Raw genomic sequence first — 15,332 nt, forward strand, 5'->3', positions numbered from 1 at the left:
AGGTGTCCACACATGTAGCATCCCATACCAAAGCCAAACAAGTAATGTTTTGAAAACATTGTTTCCTAACTTTATTTATGCAGTATTAATTCTGTGTGGGATTATGATAATCTGTATCTAGAAGTCTGGACGAGGAATTTAATAATATAATATGCGCAAAATAGATCCGAGAACTTTCCTCGTTTTGTGGTCAGCTTAAGCTGAAGTTTGGGAAACATATTCTGAAATGAGCTAATAGTTTCAGTTGTGAATTACCGTTCACTTCGATATTATGTAGAATATTATATTTAATAGACGTACTTCATGTTTAGTACAAAATTTAATTTATTTATCACTCATTTGAACAAATACTATACAAAAATATAAACATGAACTGTCTGACTGTGCAACGGGTAACCTAGTCGCATCTTTAAGTGAAACTAAAAATCAATAAATCTTTTAATTGTAATACAAAAAGACAATGAAATTAAAGAAGATTAATACGTATTATTAAATTAAATCACGGTTATGTAGGAGATTTAAAATCAATGAAACAAAAGAAAACATCATTTATTTGTATGTTTTACTATCATGTGATATTTTAAGTTTATTCACGCAATAACGATTTGTTAATACAAAGTTAATTTGTCCCATGTTTTGCGCAACCTAAAAACTAATCTAATTAAATTTCGTTAGAACAACACAACCCCTTGACCCCTATATTTAAATTCACTTGAATCAAGGCGCGTACATAAATCACCTTTTACTAAAAAATATCCAACAAGTTTAATATAATTTACGGGCTTAGCGTGAGTTGTAACCTTTATAGTCTGCTAATATTTCAAGGTAGTATAAATCAACTTCAACCGCCTTCATATAAGTCTGTGTTTCATATTCTTTATTCTGTATTCTCCCTTCTGTACGTTCTTTCGACGATCTACCTATGTTCTGTGCTCCACTACGCTACATGCTGAATTACGTTTTACGCTTCACTTTATACATCCTATGCTTTTTATCTTAAGTTCTTCATTATACACTCTACACATTATAGGGTCTATGCTTTCTGTTTTAAGTTCTACATTATACACTATATTATATGCTTCTACGCTTACTTTATCCTTTGTAACTTTTAAGCTCTAACTAAAACGCTATTTAGTTCTTCATATATACTTATATGACTACTGTATAAAATTCAACACAAACAGCGAGTTTAATTATAATTGATGCAATTTATAAATCAAGAAGAACATTAAGTGTACCTGCACAAAACCGGAGCGAGACACGTGTTTCAAATAAGAAATGAATTCAATTGAATTACTCAGTTCCGACCGCAGTAAAAAATGAATTTTAATTCACAAGGCTAATTAGTGAGTTAGATAGACTTCCGGTTATATCCTTATTTCTCTTTCATTATGCGATGAACAATTGTGTGCAAATTAGCGACAACTCGGAGCTGCAAACCGCACTTTGATACATACGACCTTATACGTTTGTGCAGGCTTTTAACCCCTACATTTTTAGGGATGTTTGATTGTGGGTAGAGGGACGTGGGCAGAGGTTGATTTAGCATCCTATTCATCAGCCGTTTTATGTAGATTTCATGAATTTTAAATGTTAACAGATATATGGAACTTCAAGTTGAGCCTCACGTAGGACTATTACAATGTACCCTTCCATTGTGTCCTATACAATTGGTTCAGCTGACAAGAAAGTACTACCACATAGTAATCAAAGTCAGATAATATCCGACACATAAAACTTTAAAAAAACGACGGCAGAAGTGAAAACTTGAATATTAACGTTGTGCATTTTTGATATTTTGGAATGGTTAGGGAATAATTTTGCACGAATTTCTTTAATTATCAGTATAAAAGTACTATGATTTATGTGGTAGAATACAATATTTATTTATTGCGCTATCGTACACAAACATGACAATTTATATTACATTAAATACGCCGCGCCAGCTGTCTACTCTCCAACCGTCTTACGAATTTTTGATCAGGTCACGTGTCCTGACGCGAGTTTAACATTTTTTACCCATTCCAAAAAAAGTGTACAACGCCGCTAAAGAAGTTTTCACTTCAAAAATTTGTAATCAATTCAGAACATTGCATAAGCCCCTGAAAAACTATTATTTTACACTTTTGTAGAAACTAAAAAATAGTGATTTTTTCGTTAAAGTGGCTACTACTACTTGTGATATAGAAAATGAAAAATTCAGGCCATTTACTCAAAACGTCTACAGACAGGCGCAGCCATATAGCAGCTTATCGTATAGCCATAGCGATAGTGATACCTACTTCAATATTGAGTTTTTGTATGTAAGGGCGCAGATTTTGAAAGGGCTACATCGAGATAGAGAGTAGTACCGCTAGTGGAACTTAGATATGAAATTTTTTCTTGCCAAATATATCGCCACATTATCTGCGAGACTCTTCTAACCCAACGACAAAATAATTCATATACTTTTAGTTCAACTTAAACTAAGCATCGCGAAAGCTATACATAATTCTATTCTACTCGCAACTGCACTGTGTCCTACAAAATATTAATTATGCCTTAGCAAAGACCTCCATAATGAGACTCAGACAGTAGTTACAATTATAATTATTCCCCTTTGTTAGCACGTTCTACTTTTGGCTATGCAGTATAACGGGCTCCCTAAAGAAAAGTTAGAGAGTTAAGATATCGTCTGGAAGTTGTACTAATAGATGTTCTTATGATATATCAACTTCTATGTATCCAATACAGATCACGACACCTCGAAAAAAATTTACTATCTAATATTAGTTATAAAAATAGTATAAAGTTCATTTTTTGACAATCAATATTTAAAAAAAAAACATATATTTTTAAGTTGTATTATATTTTCAATTTTCATAATTTGTGTGTGGTAAAATGTAGGGCGGAAGAATTTCGACGTTTTCAGTTTCAGTTTTTATGAGATTTGCATCAGAATTCGGCAATTCACCCAAAACGGCCGAGTATTAACCGTTTATTTCTTTTTTTTAACATTGTATTCACACGTTATTTGCCGTTCATGAAAACCGTGCAACGGTTTATCTATGCCAGTCACTTTAGCACCACAATACAATATACCTACATAGGTAAACATATCTATATATATATATAATTCTCGTATTCAAGTAAATTCCCCAAAAATCTTGGTGAACAGCTGCTTATATATTTTTTTGTGTATTTGTGTGTAGAAAAGGCTCACGCCTATTTTTTATCCATATTTTATAGCATTTTGTGATGATAATTTAACATACATTTTCACCCTTCTACCACCAACTCATATTTTTAATAGGTATATTTGGACTGTAACGATATTTATGTGAGAAAACTTCGTTTGCCGAGTCAGCTAGTATAATAGAAATAAATCGAAATGAAAGTAGAAAGTTTTTATCTAAAAAAAGATTCTCAATACGAAGGCATCAATAAGGGCTATTAAAAGTATCTAAGTCACGATCTCATTATTTTTTCGGTGACGGGTTTACGGCTCTCTAGGGGTTAATACGTCAAAATTATGAAAGTAAAATTTCCTTATGAATTTCAATTTCTGTTTTCAAATTTTGTAAATAAAATTTGAGGTTAATAACCTCTCATAAAATGATTGCGAATATAGTCACCATAGTGATGTCTGATCTGAAAAACTCTTACAATGTCAAATACCAACAGCAATTGCCGGTCCACGTGATTCAACTAGGTCACCTATCTAACTATATAATACATATCCCTGAAACCTGGTAAAATAAAACCATCTCGTTACAACTTTAAAAAAACGTAAAATTTCCTAAAAATAAATTTTTAGGAAATTTAGTAGAAAACTGGAATTTCAACCGAAAACCGGAAATGATGATGACTGGTGCAACCGTTTCATTTCAAACATGCAAATCAATACAGTTTGTTTATTGAATGTATGCGGTCATCACATCCTTAAAAATCAGACATAGACATATTATTTATTACAAACAAAATATAATTTATTCATTTAGGTAAGATAATACACGCTTATCACCTGATGGTGACACCGCCATCCATGGGCACTTACACTATCAGAAGGCTCGCTAGTGTTTTGTTCGTCTCTCCTTTTTTTTACAAAATGTTTGTTAGTATACATCGTGATTCTCCTCGCACCTCAAAGCATTTTATTATAATAAAAAATAAATAAATAAGAGAAACAAACGTTTTATCTCTATCAGAATTATATCATACGTTAAAAAAATTATACAAATACATATATAATATTAATGTTTCAATAAGTTCTTATGACTAACAGTAAGTTACGAAGTTATATTTGTTATCCACTAGAGTCGCAATAAACCTTTTATTTATTTAAGTTTTCTCTTTGTGTTATTTTATAATCTACTAAATGCATTTGCCATGAGGATGTTTACGCAGTTTGAAGAGTCAATTTCGTTAAGTAAATGTAAATATGTTTCCTTTTGTTCTCAACTGACTTTTCTATAACATATATAAGAGATAATCAGTGTTTTATTAATTACATCGAGTCTACACTAGTGCACTCTATTTCAGAAATGTTGGAATAATTTCGTTTTTGAACTCAAAATTAATACTTTGAGATTCTGATTATTACTTTCTTATTAATTGTAGGTATATCTATTTAATTGACACCTTTTTACACAACCATCTTTACAGTTAATGCGTCTTAAATCTTACAATTGTCTCAAAATATAAAAGCTTTTATTGTAACATTGACTCATTTGTACATTACTACGAGTATCGCAATAAACTCTGCATAAAAATAATAAACATATTCAATGTATTAACTAGAAAGCATAAAGTTAGAGTCATTTTAACTTTGCTTTTAGCCAGCGCGGGCTTTGTAGTGACCACTTGTCGTTTAAGTGCAACAATGACACAAATTGAATTCGCGTGTACTTCACACCACGAGCTTTACGAGCTTCGAGTTTTTAGGAAACAATGCTCTTTTTACATCAAACCCTTCTTTATTCTTTGAATTTTCGCTGAAATGTATGAAAAAAATAACTGCCTGGATATTTCGTATAAAGAGCCCTGGTCAACGTGGGTTTGAAACCTGACTGCATTAATGATTTTTATGTGTGTAATGAACACTTTCTTGGTAAAAAAAAAGTGTGTGTAACTGGCGATCAATTCTACGTTTGTAGAAAAACGGGCACTAACAATAGTAAAAACTAAAATGTTGACTATAGCAACTTCAGGGTGTTGGTTTTTATGACGCTGTGCGCGCGCATCGTAAAAATTTACTCTCATAATTTTTCCCTACCGTTCCGAAAGAAGTAATACTTCAAAAAATATTAAAAATAGGCTTGTATACAGTTCATTTAGATAAATGTGTATCGATCTTACTATCACATTATAAGGTCCTTAGAGGTAGAATATATAATGCGGAATTTTTGTAGAGACTGGGGCTGCGTGTGCAAAATAATCACACTCGGCGTGGTAAGTGGTCGCAATTGCTTACAATACCTCGAGCGCATACAAATTTACTCAGAGAAGCGCCATTTACGCGTGTCTTGCGCATCCGAAACATTGTTACAAGTGAGACGGATATATTTAGTTGCACACTGGCTGAACTTACAAGAATTGCATTATTTATAATTAGATATAAAAAGTTTTAGGTTTTATGTTTTGTTTATATTATGTGTTAGTTGAATTTTGATATAATAAGTTGTCTTTTGTATTAGTATTCAGTTACTGTAATAATAGGATATAAGAAAGTAAATAAATGTTTTAAAATATCTCCAATTTTCAAATACCACATTGTACCGGTGATTATATAATTTATTTATTTATGTTTTAGTAAAACTGGAGGAAATTGTATTCTGACAAACTTGTCTGCTGTTTATCGTACAAAAACAAGGTTTCTTCAAGTTTAAATTCATTAAATTATGTCAGCTATTTATGAAACAGTAAAAGGCGAAACTAAATGATGAAAATTTAAAAATTCATTCTTGGAAATGAAAATCTAAGAGGTACGATGGGAAACTTTAGTACTACTTTCATAATTGCTTCAAAAGTTTGAAAATGAAAAGACCCCGGAGCTGGCGAGTTAAAATAACAGAATCGACATGAAACAGGAAGGAAATTTTGATAATTTGTTTTATTACTCAAATGTAATTTCATAATTTAACTAAGGCGCTTCCCTTTATACTTATTGAAATTATTTTATTTCCTACCAATAAAGATGTTTTTATAATAGAAAATACAGTAATGCTTTTATTATTTCCTCAGCGGTAGAATTCGGTTAACGAGAGTACTATTCATTTAAATTAAATAATAATTCATTTATACATATATAAATATACTAGTAGACTCGGCCAAGCGTTGCTGTGGCTAAGATTTTTGTTATATTACACAGTAGTAAACTATTCAAGAGATACGGCAGGAGAACACCAATCCACCACGCTTTTTTGGTGGTTATGCCATTAAATTGTAGTTTATGTGAAACGTTGATATTTATTTTGATAAGGATCAATACCTAGGTACGAATAAAGAGCCTTTTCTAGCGGTGGTATTTTAATTAAAAAAAATATTAATAAAAGGACGCTTATTGTGACGTAACTATAAAAGATAGACATGCTGTCGCGATGCTTTTTATAGATAGTGATGTGTCCTGAAAAATTGAAATACATCATTTTGTTCTATCGTTAATAGTTTTCGCTGCGCACGCGATTGGGAAGTTTTTTGTTTATTTTTTTACACCTTGGGTTAGATTATTCAAGTTTTAGTAAGTATCCCTATTTTTTTTGAAAATGAAACATAGCCTATGTCACTCGGAAATAGTGTAGCTTGCCAACGGTGAAAGAATTTTTGAAATCGGTCCAGTAGTTTCGGAGCCTATTCATTTCAAACAAACAAAAAATCAAATCTTTCCTCTTTATAATATTAGTATAGACAAAGTAGGTACACTTATGAACTTCAATAAAAAACATTATTGTAATTTTATATTTACTTAAATCGTGAAAAGAACGCATTCATTGACATTGTTCTACGATCATGACGAAATATATATATATATACGAAATATAAGGAGACAAATTGCACTAAACGAAAAAATATCCAATAAAAACAAATTGAACGTAATAAATGCAATATTAAAATATACTGCTATAGATTTTTATTAAATCGACAAAATATAGTAAGTAGTAAAAAGTATTTAGAACGGGAAATGAAAGTTTATAACGAGTTGATATGTGTTTTATTTTATAACTTTTAAGCACATTACCATGTTTGAGTTTCAATTATACTTTTTCAGAATTTTATGAAAGGCTTTTAACATCACTTTGGCCTTTTCTCTATGTGTTTACAATGTAGGTGTAAAAGTGTAAAAGGTGTTCTAAACGCTTGTTACGACATTTTTTTTTAAAGAGACAATTCACACCAATTGACCTAGTCCCATGCTAAGCTGGTGAAGCTTGTGTTATGGGTACTCGGCAACGGATATACATACATATTATAGATAGATAGACATATAAATACATATTTAAACACCCAAGACCTAAGCACAACACCAAATGCTCATCACATCGATGTTCGTCTCAGCCGGTGATCGAACCCGGGACCCATGGATTTGCAGTCGTGTCTACTAACCACTAGACCAATGAGTCGTCAAACATTCCATAATTCAGATATATATATATATATATATATATATATATATATATTATATATATATAATCAATCAATATATTTATTTCCAACACACAAATATACAATATTTACAATATTCTTACCAGATATAGTAATAATAATTGATAAATTAAAAAAGTTTGGTCCCTGTGGCAGTGTACCTTTAATGCTGGCAGCATTTCCTCACTGTATTGCGATACATAAGCACTAGCATTAGTATTATATAAAAATAAGGAGACTGAACGTTTGATTTTAGTAAAATTGCCAGGAAAGAAGGATCAAGAAACAGACAAGAAATCTGAGGCCAAGACACAAGTGCTACTACTGGTTTTATTCTCTAATAACCTATGAACGTATATATAATATAAAATCTACAATACACGTTGACTATGTCTTGTAGTCAAGGAATATCCATATTTATGAGATCTTTGAAAATGAGTCACAATTTCAGTAGCAGACACAGCAGCAAATTCACAATTAATTCCAAAGCGAGGATATGCGGTGCGGCGGCTACTTATTGCAATGAGTTACCGAACGCCTCTAGCTGTTGCATGAATAATTTTAAGCTCCACACTTAGTTATAACAAGTGTATTGTTACGTTTCTTCGTTGGTTAGTTAGTCAGCCAAAACTCTGTCTGTCTCAAGTCTGCCCCCTTTAAAAACAATTGAATAGGTACTTTTTGAGTTATCCACGCCATGCTGCCAGGGACTTAATTTTGTAAAATGAAATCATAATATTCTAAATGCAATATCAAACATTAGCAATCTTTCTTAGAAGTAAAATTTGCATGTATAAAATGGACACAAGACAAATATTATAAATACACTAGCTGATGCGGCAGACGTCGTTTTGCCATGTTTATTATTTATAATAAAAAATAGGGGTTGATCGTAGAGGGGTGAAGATTAGGGGTTCTATGTATTTTTAATGCTGTATCATAAAAAAATTAAGAATAATTTTTTTATCTAAAATTTAAAAAAAAATTAGGGGTGGTAGTACCCTTAACATTTAGGGGGATGAAAAATAGATGTTGTCCAATTCTCAGATATACCCAATATGCACACAAAATTTCATGAGAATCGGTCGAGCCGTTTCGGAGGAGTTTTACCACAAACACCGCGACACGAGAATTTTATATATTTGAAATATCGATTCAATCGATTAACAAAAACACGCTATAAAATAGACATATTGTATGTATTTTAAGTATTATAGAGGTATAAACAGATTCCAATTAGGGTAACGATTCATAAATATTAAACAGTCCGAATGAGCAATAATCTTCTGCCCGTTTCCATCGTGATGGCAGATTGTTAGTACGTGGATAGACTCTCGTAAGGATAACTTTTTGCTGCTTAATGAGCTTTGGGCTTTCGCGCCATACTTGCGAAAGATAAATTAAAGTTATTATACGTTTATTTGCGCTCACAAAAGGGTTTAAGTATGGCGATTACGCGTTGACGAATATTTTAACTAATTAACGAGATAACACGATCCTTAAGTATTATATTAAACAAAAGATATGAGTTTTGTTTTTGTAATTTATTAAGATTATTTTTAATGTAACATAGTTTATACCTTACCTACCTTTTATAAAAGTAAGCCTCGAGTAGTTACTGAATGTCGTGTTTTGTTTTATATTTTCGATCAAAGACTTATATAAAACTAAATTATCAATCTTGTCAAAGGCTTTGCGTTATTCAATAGACCATGTAAGAAGAAAATAATTACCTTCGTTAGAGTATAAAACGAAACAAGAAATGGCGCCGTTTGCTTGTAATAAAAAAAATATTAACAGCATCATTATAATTGTAATCAGTATCTCTAAGCCAATCACAGATATGCGTCACAATCCTTCATGCCGTTCGACCAATCACAGTCAAACGAAACGAGCTATCGTTGGTTTGCGTTTTACGTTCTCACCCAAGATAGGTACCCATAATAATATAAATGTATATTAACAACTTATGCCTTCTGACATAGCTAGGAGTAATTACAATTTCTTAAAACCTTATAGAAACAAAATGTGTATGGAGTATGTATCAGATAGCATTTTTTAATATTACTTGCCATATGTCAACATTAAATTTTTAGCTTATTTGATTGGACAAAGTATATTGGTATTCCCAATCACGTGGTTTTTCATGCATGATTACACATTTTGCCTGCGAGGCTTAAATTGTTTACAGGGATTTTGTTACATAAGTGTGCCAATTACATGACCGCTGGAATATATATATATAATTATATACGATAAAAATAAAAAAATTGTGACAGTAGCAAATTATGCAAATACTTATTTCACCGTTTAGACCTTTTAGGTAGGGGGTATTATTATTATTATTTTCTAAGTTCTCTATTTATTAAGTTCAAATCAGTATCAGTAAGATCGATTACGAGCAAAATGTCTAATTCTTGGCATTGAATTTCGCCAATATCTAATTGAACGTGTATAACTTATTCCTTTTTTGACCAATGCTGTTTCTTGAATCGACATTGAAAAATTAATTTACTCAAAATCTTGTCGTCAACGGTATATCAAATATGATAAAATAATACAATGTAACCGCTTTCGTTATGATTCATTCCATGTCATTCCCTGTAATAATCCAGTTGGCGATTTAATTAAGTGCCGAAGGGTAAGCAATTCTTCTCGTCCGTTCGCCCTTGTTAGGCTGGCAGTTAATGTAAATTTTAAATAATTATATTTTTTTTCTTTCACATAAGTGTACAGTTATAGTGAAATATTTTGACTTTGACTAATAAAATCTACATTTTTATAAATAAAACGTGCCTGAATAGTTCGTACACGAAGAGTAACACAGCCTTTGCCTCTTCGATCTAACATGTCAATACACTCGCTTATCTCCAAGGAATACGTAGCTCTGAGTCACGTATTGTGATGATAAGGGTTTGGCATGCCCATACTTCAATATTACTTGTTCCTGGTTTCCTTTATTGTTTTTGATTATGTTTGCAAGTCTGAACGTGTTTGCAACATAATGTTCTTAGTGCGTCAAAGCTACAAAATTTTTAAGTCGCAAGTCAAAAGTTCGCGCAGAAAAATGTAAAAATGGGCTGGTAAATGTTGTGGTATAAAAAAGTGCGTGCTTATAAAGTACACATGTGAGAAGTGAAACTTCTTTGGCAAAATATTTTTTAAGTTTTGTTTATATTTATACGAATCTAAAACTTTAGATTTTCGAGACTTAGAGGGAGGATATGTTAGGAAATTAACTGTCATAAAAACTATTAAATGTCGAAAATGAATACAAATATATATTTTTTTTAAATTTATTTCTTCGATAATAAAAACACGTGGCATTTTAATTTAGAATTCGTCATTTAAGATTTCAATAAATTATTTTGCATAAAATATAAAATACTAATATTTCATAAATTCTCTTTACGAAATTTTTATTTTAAAAATAGAATTTCTATAAGGTAATTCGCCCTTCTCACTATCTCGCAATCGGTCTCTATCGCTCTCTCCCTTTTCTTCGACAAAAACGCTGCACATCTTCGTGACGATCCGTAAAATTTTACCCTCATGTGCCTAAAGAAGTAAAAGAGTAAAGTAGGTAACGGGTGTCCTTAATAATAATATATTTTCCAGGCAACTGAAAAGAAGAAGTGCGAAACACGTGTGTATAATTATGATTTCGAGTTACACCACTAATATGTAATATTGCTCGGTACAACTAATCACGACCGAAGTTCTGCAACAGCACTAAAGCTTCTCATTAACATAGCCATCGTTATGTCCTAAAAGTAATTGCTAGTGTTTCAAAGTAAGATACAAGACAGCAATTAAAATATCCAAGGGACGCAAAACTCAAATTATGCATGAATAGAAAACGGTAGCCGGTTTGCCCGCGACGATTAATATTAATGAACTGTGACACGGCTTTCGGCCAAGCCTCTACGCTATGCTTCTTTTGAATGCAAATCGCGACTTTCGTCTCGAACTTGTTGCTTTCTGTAAACTAACGAATTCTTTTGAATTTCCACAAACAATGTGCAAATTAGAGTCGCACGAGTCACTCCCAATTGATTTAATTGCGGGTAAACAGTGCGGGGTTTTAAGTTGTCATGTCTAGGATGCTAACGATGTGGAAATGCACTCTATTCAGAGACGCAATCAAGGATACGAGCCTAAGTTTGTATAGTGAAGTTGAATACACGAAAATTATGAAATAGAATACAGCATGATTTTGTTGATAATAAATATATGTATGATGCGAGTTTATGTCAGAAAGCAACTATAATATTTAAATAGTTCAAGCGTTAGCTGGAATATTGAAAAGAAATTTCCTATGTATCTTAAAACATAAAGTATTATGTGATTTTAACAGAAAATACATTACCTTATAAACGCATATATAAAATAATTAATAATAAAAGTCTGTTTAATTTCCAATCATTACAAAAGTAGAATATAAAGCTTAGATTTTATATATTTTTTTGTTATCCCGATAGACAAGCTAAGATAGCTTCTTTAAGTACCGTTAATCGACCCCTTCACGGGTAAAGGCCGCCTCCAGCTTATACCAAATATCTCTATGGCTTTCTTTCTCCATATTTCCTCGATATATAGAGAATTTAAAAATAATCTATACATTCCAGTATAAAAAATAAAATATGTTTATTATGGAATATAAGACAGGTATCACTAGGTAGACTTCCCTACTCATCGGCAAAGAAGACAGAGGGTGTAAGCCGAGAGACTCACATGACACTAGTATAATCTTACAATCAAGTAAAATAATTGTCTAACATTAATTCCCTTAAGCCCTCTTGTGAATTGTAAAAATGTGATGAAAGTTATGACGCCTACGAAATCGACAAGATGAAATCTCGTATGTGCTAAATGGCCTTTTCCAATTTACTTCACGTATTTTGGAGGCAAAAAATATCGCGTAGACGTTGTGTTAATGCTTTACGCAATAAAACCCCCACGGGCCAATCTTAGAGCGCTTTTATAAGACCTTTCGGTTTTATGACTCCTTTCAATCTTCGAGTCCTGATTTAATATTTTCTGGCCACTTTTATTTTAAGTACATTCGTGGTACATTTGTGCGATAAAGAATTTGTAACAAATTTTCATATTCTTCTTAGACATTATATGCTTTTGAAATCAAAAAAATATTACTGTTTTCCAGGAAAATGGTTCGTTAAGAAACCTCGAAATTACCTACCTCTTATACGATTTCGTCTGGGGTTCAATGAAATTGAGGATTTATGATTAAAAAATGTTAGGATAGGCTTTTTTTTGTCATCTGTACCTGTGGCACAGTTGGACAGTGAGACTGAGTAACGAAAGTGGGAAGGAACAGAATAGCAAGCCTTTAGCCTTAGCTTTGAACCAGATTCATAAAGGTAAAGTAAATGACTACTTTACCTACTCACTGTGGGCAGTTTATTTAATTTTTTTAACTCGGTAATAATATATCAAAATAAAGATTAATCCGTAGATCGATAGAGTATAGAATATATAATAAAAAAGTAAATTTGGACATATTTTTAGTGTTTCATTAACCAACTTTCTTTATAAAAAAGTAGGTAACCGTAGGTATAGGAAAATTAAAATGAAATACTAAATTGCCTCTAAATCAAACAAAATAAGTTATCACACTTGTAATGTATGGTAAATTATTCCACCCTAGTTCCTTTTGGGCATACGACAACGTTGACATCCGTAGTCGCAGAATCTCTGGGGCATAGGCACACTTCTTGTTCCTATTTTACTAATCTCAGATGGCAAGACGTACGTAGTTTACTATCAATGTGTAACATAAAAGGTGTTTGTGCATTTTTAAGTGTGAAAACTCATTAAAATGTAATCTTCAATACAATGTTAGTAAATTATAAGATTCTCGAGGACTCTTCGGTCTACTATGATAGTACGTACGTATGACCAGCCGTGCGATTCTGTTAATCCCTGAGTTCACCTCGCACTAACAACGCTCCCTGTGTCACTCACGTCATTTTTGGAATCTCATGGTATTCTGTTAAGCAATTTCACATTACGTCTTGCGGAGGGAGCTTGTAGTTTATTGTTTATCAGAATACCAAATGGTAAAATGACTGCTTCACGACTGATGTGAGCGCGACAGCCGCTGCGAAAACCGCTGTGAGAGTTCGAAAAGTGAGTTACAGAATCGCAAGGCAGAGCGTAGATGCTACTGTCCAGTTTTATGCACTCTGTTCTATGCACCTTCTTTAATGTGCAAATGTTTGCAAAGGAATATTTTATATTAAATTTTGACGTTGCACTATCAATTAAAACCAAAACAAACTCAAACTTACAATCCTTTAATAATGTAAGTGTGGATTATTGCTACATTTAATTCGTAGCATTAATGAAATAATACAATAATTAACTATAATTCACGAGAATCCAAAATGATAAAACAATATTGCCAATGGTGCTTTACGTCAGTAAAAATCAAAGTATTTTTAAGAAATTAATATTGTATTACGAAATTTCTATATGCGCATTTAACACTTATACTTCTTGAAGGCAAACATCCTATTGAGGTACAGAAGTTGTATAACCTAATTGTGCACAAAATTATCACAGAAAAAAATGCAGTTTGACTTATATACACAGGTTAATAAAACATAGTATAAAATATTGAAGCTTTTATTTACAAAATTATCAACATATAATATTATCACTTTGGGAATTTGCAGTTTTACTTGCATAACACCATAAATATAACTAGTATAAAAACAATAATGGTTACAATTCCTTGATAATTTCTAAATAATGGAGTAATACAGATAATATCGTTCAATTAATTTCATTGTTAGTTAAATAATACAATGAGATATCATGTTTTTAAGAAAAATGTACTTAGTACTGGCCGTGATCGATGTTTAGTGTATATTCTTCCATAATTGATCAAAATCGGTGAAGCGAATTGAGCGTAATGGATATTTTGTTGAGAGTAGGGTGAGATCACTGTCCTTTTACATGAAAATGTTGATAAAGGAAGTTACTTGATATTTAATTATAATTGATATTTAAGAGATATAGATAGATACTAGTGGACCCGACAGACGTTGTCCTGCATGATATTTCAAGCAATTAGTAAAGCAAAGTATGAAAGTACCGACTGCAGCGCTATCTGGGGGGCTGATTTGTGAATCTAAACCATTCCCAGATCCCCTTGAACACACACAAAAAATTTCATCAAAGTCGGTCCAGTCGTTTGAGAGAAGTTCAGTGACATACACACTCACAGAAGAATTATATATATAAAGATAATTAATTGTTTTACGCACTTTCATGAAGCCACTATTGCATGCAATTTAATGTACGTTCAGCACTAATTTCGGAATTTTAAAATTATGAATTAGGCCAACTATGATAAAAATCACCAGTCTTGTGTCAGTAAAACAAATAGCTTTAAGCTTTTAAATTAAACAAAAAAGGTTTTTTGGCTTTTCTATTCCTACAAAGCGTAATATACATTTATTGTCACAGGTGTGAATGAGAAGATGACAAAATATATTTGGGAATTAAATTATTATCTATTATGACAATGTCATGACAACCAATTCCTATATTCAAATAACGGATGTATTACGTTAAGTTAAATATAGGAATGTAAACACTATGTACATATTTTTACATATTTACCACGAAATAACAATGAATGGTTATTATTAAATAGATATGTTCGTTTTATAATAGGAAATAAG

This window comes from Pieris napi, chromosome 7 (assembly GCF_905475465.1).
Source record: "Pieris napi chromosome 7, ilPieNapi1.2, whole genome shotgun sequence".
NCBI classification, from domain to species: Eukaryota; Metazoa; Arthropoda; class Insecta; order Lepidoptera; family Pieridae; genus Pieris; species Pieris napi.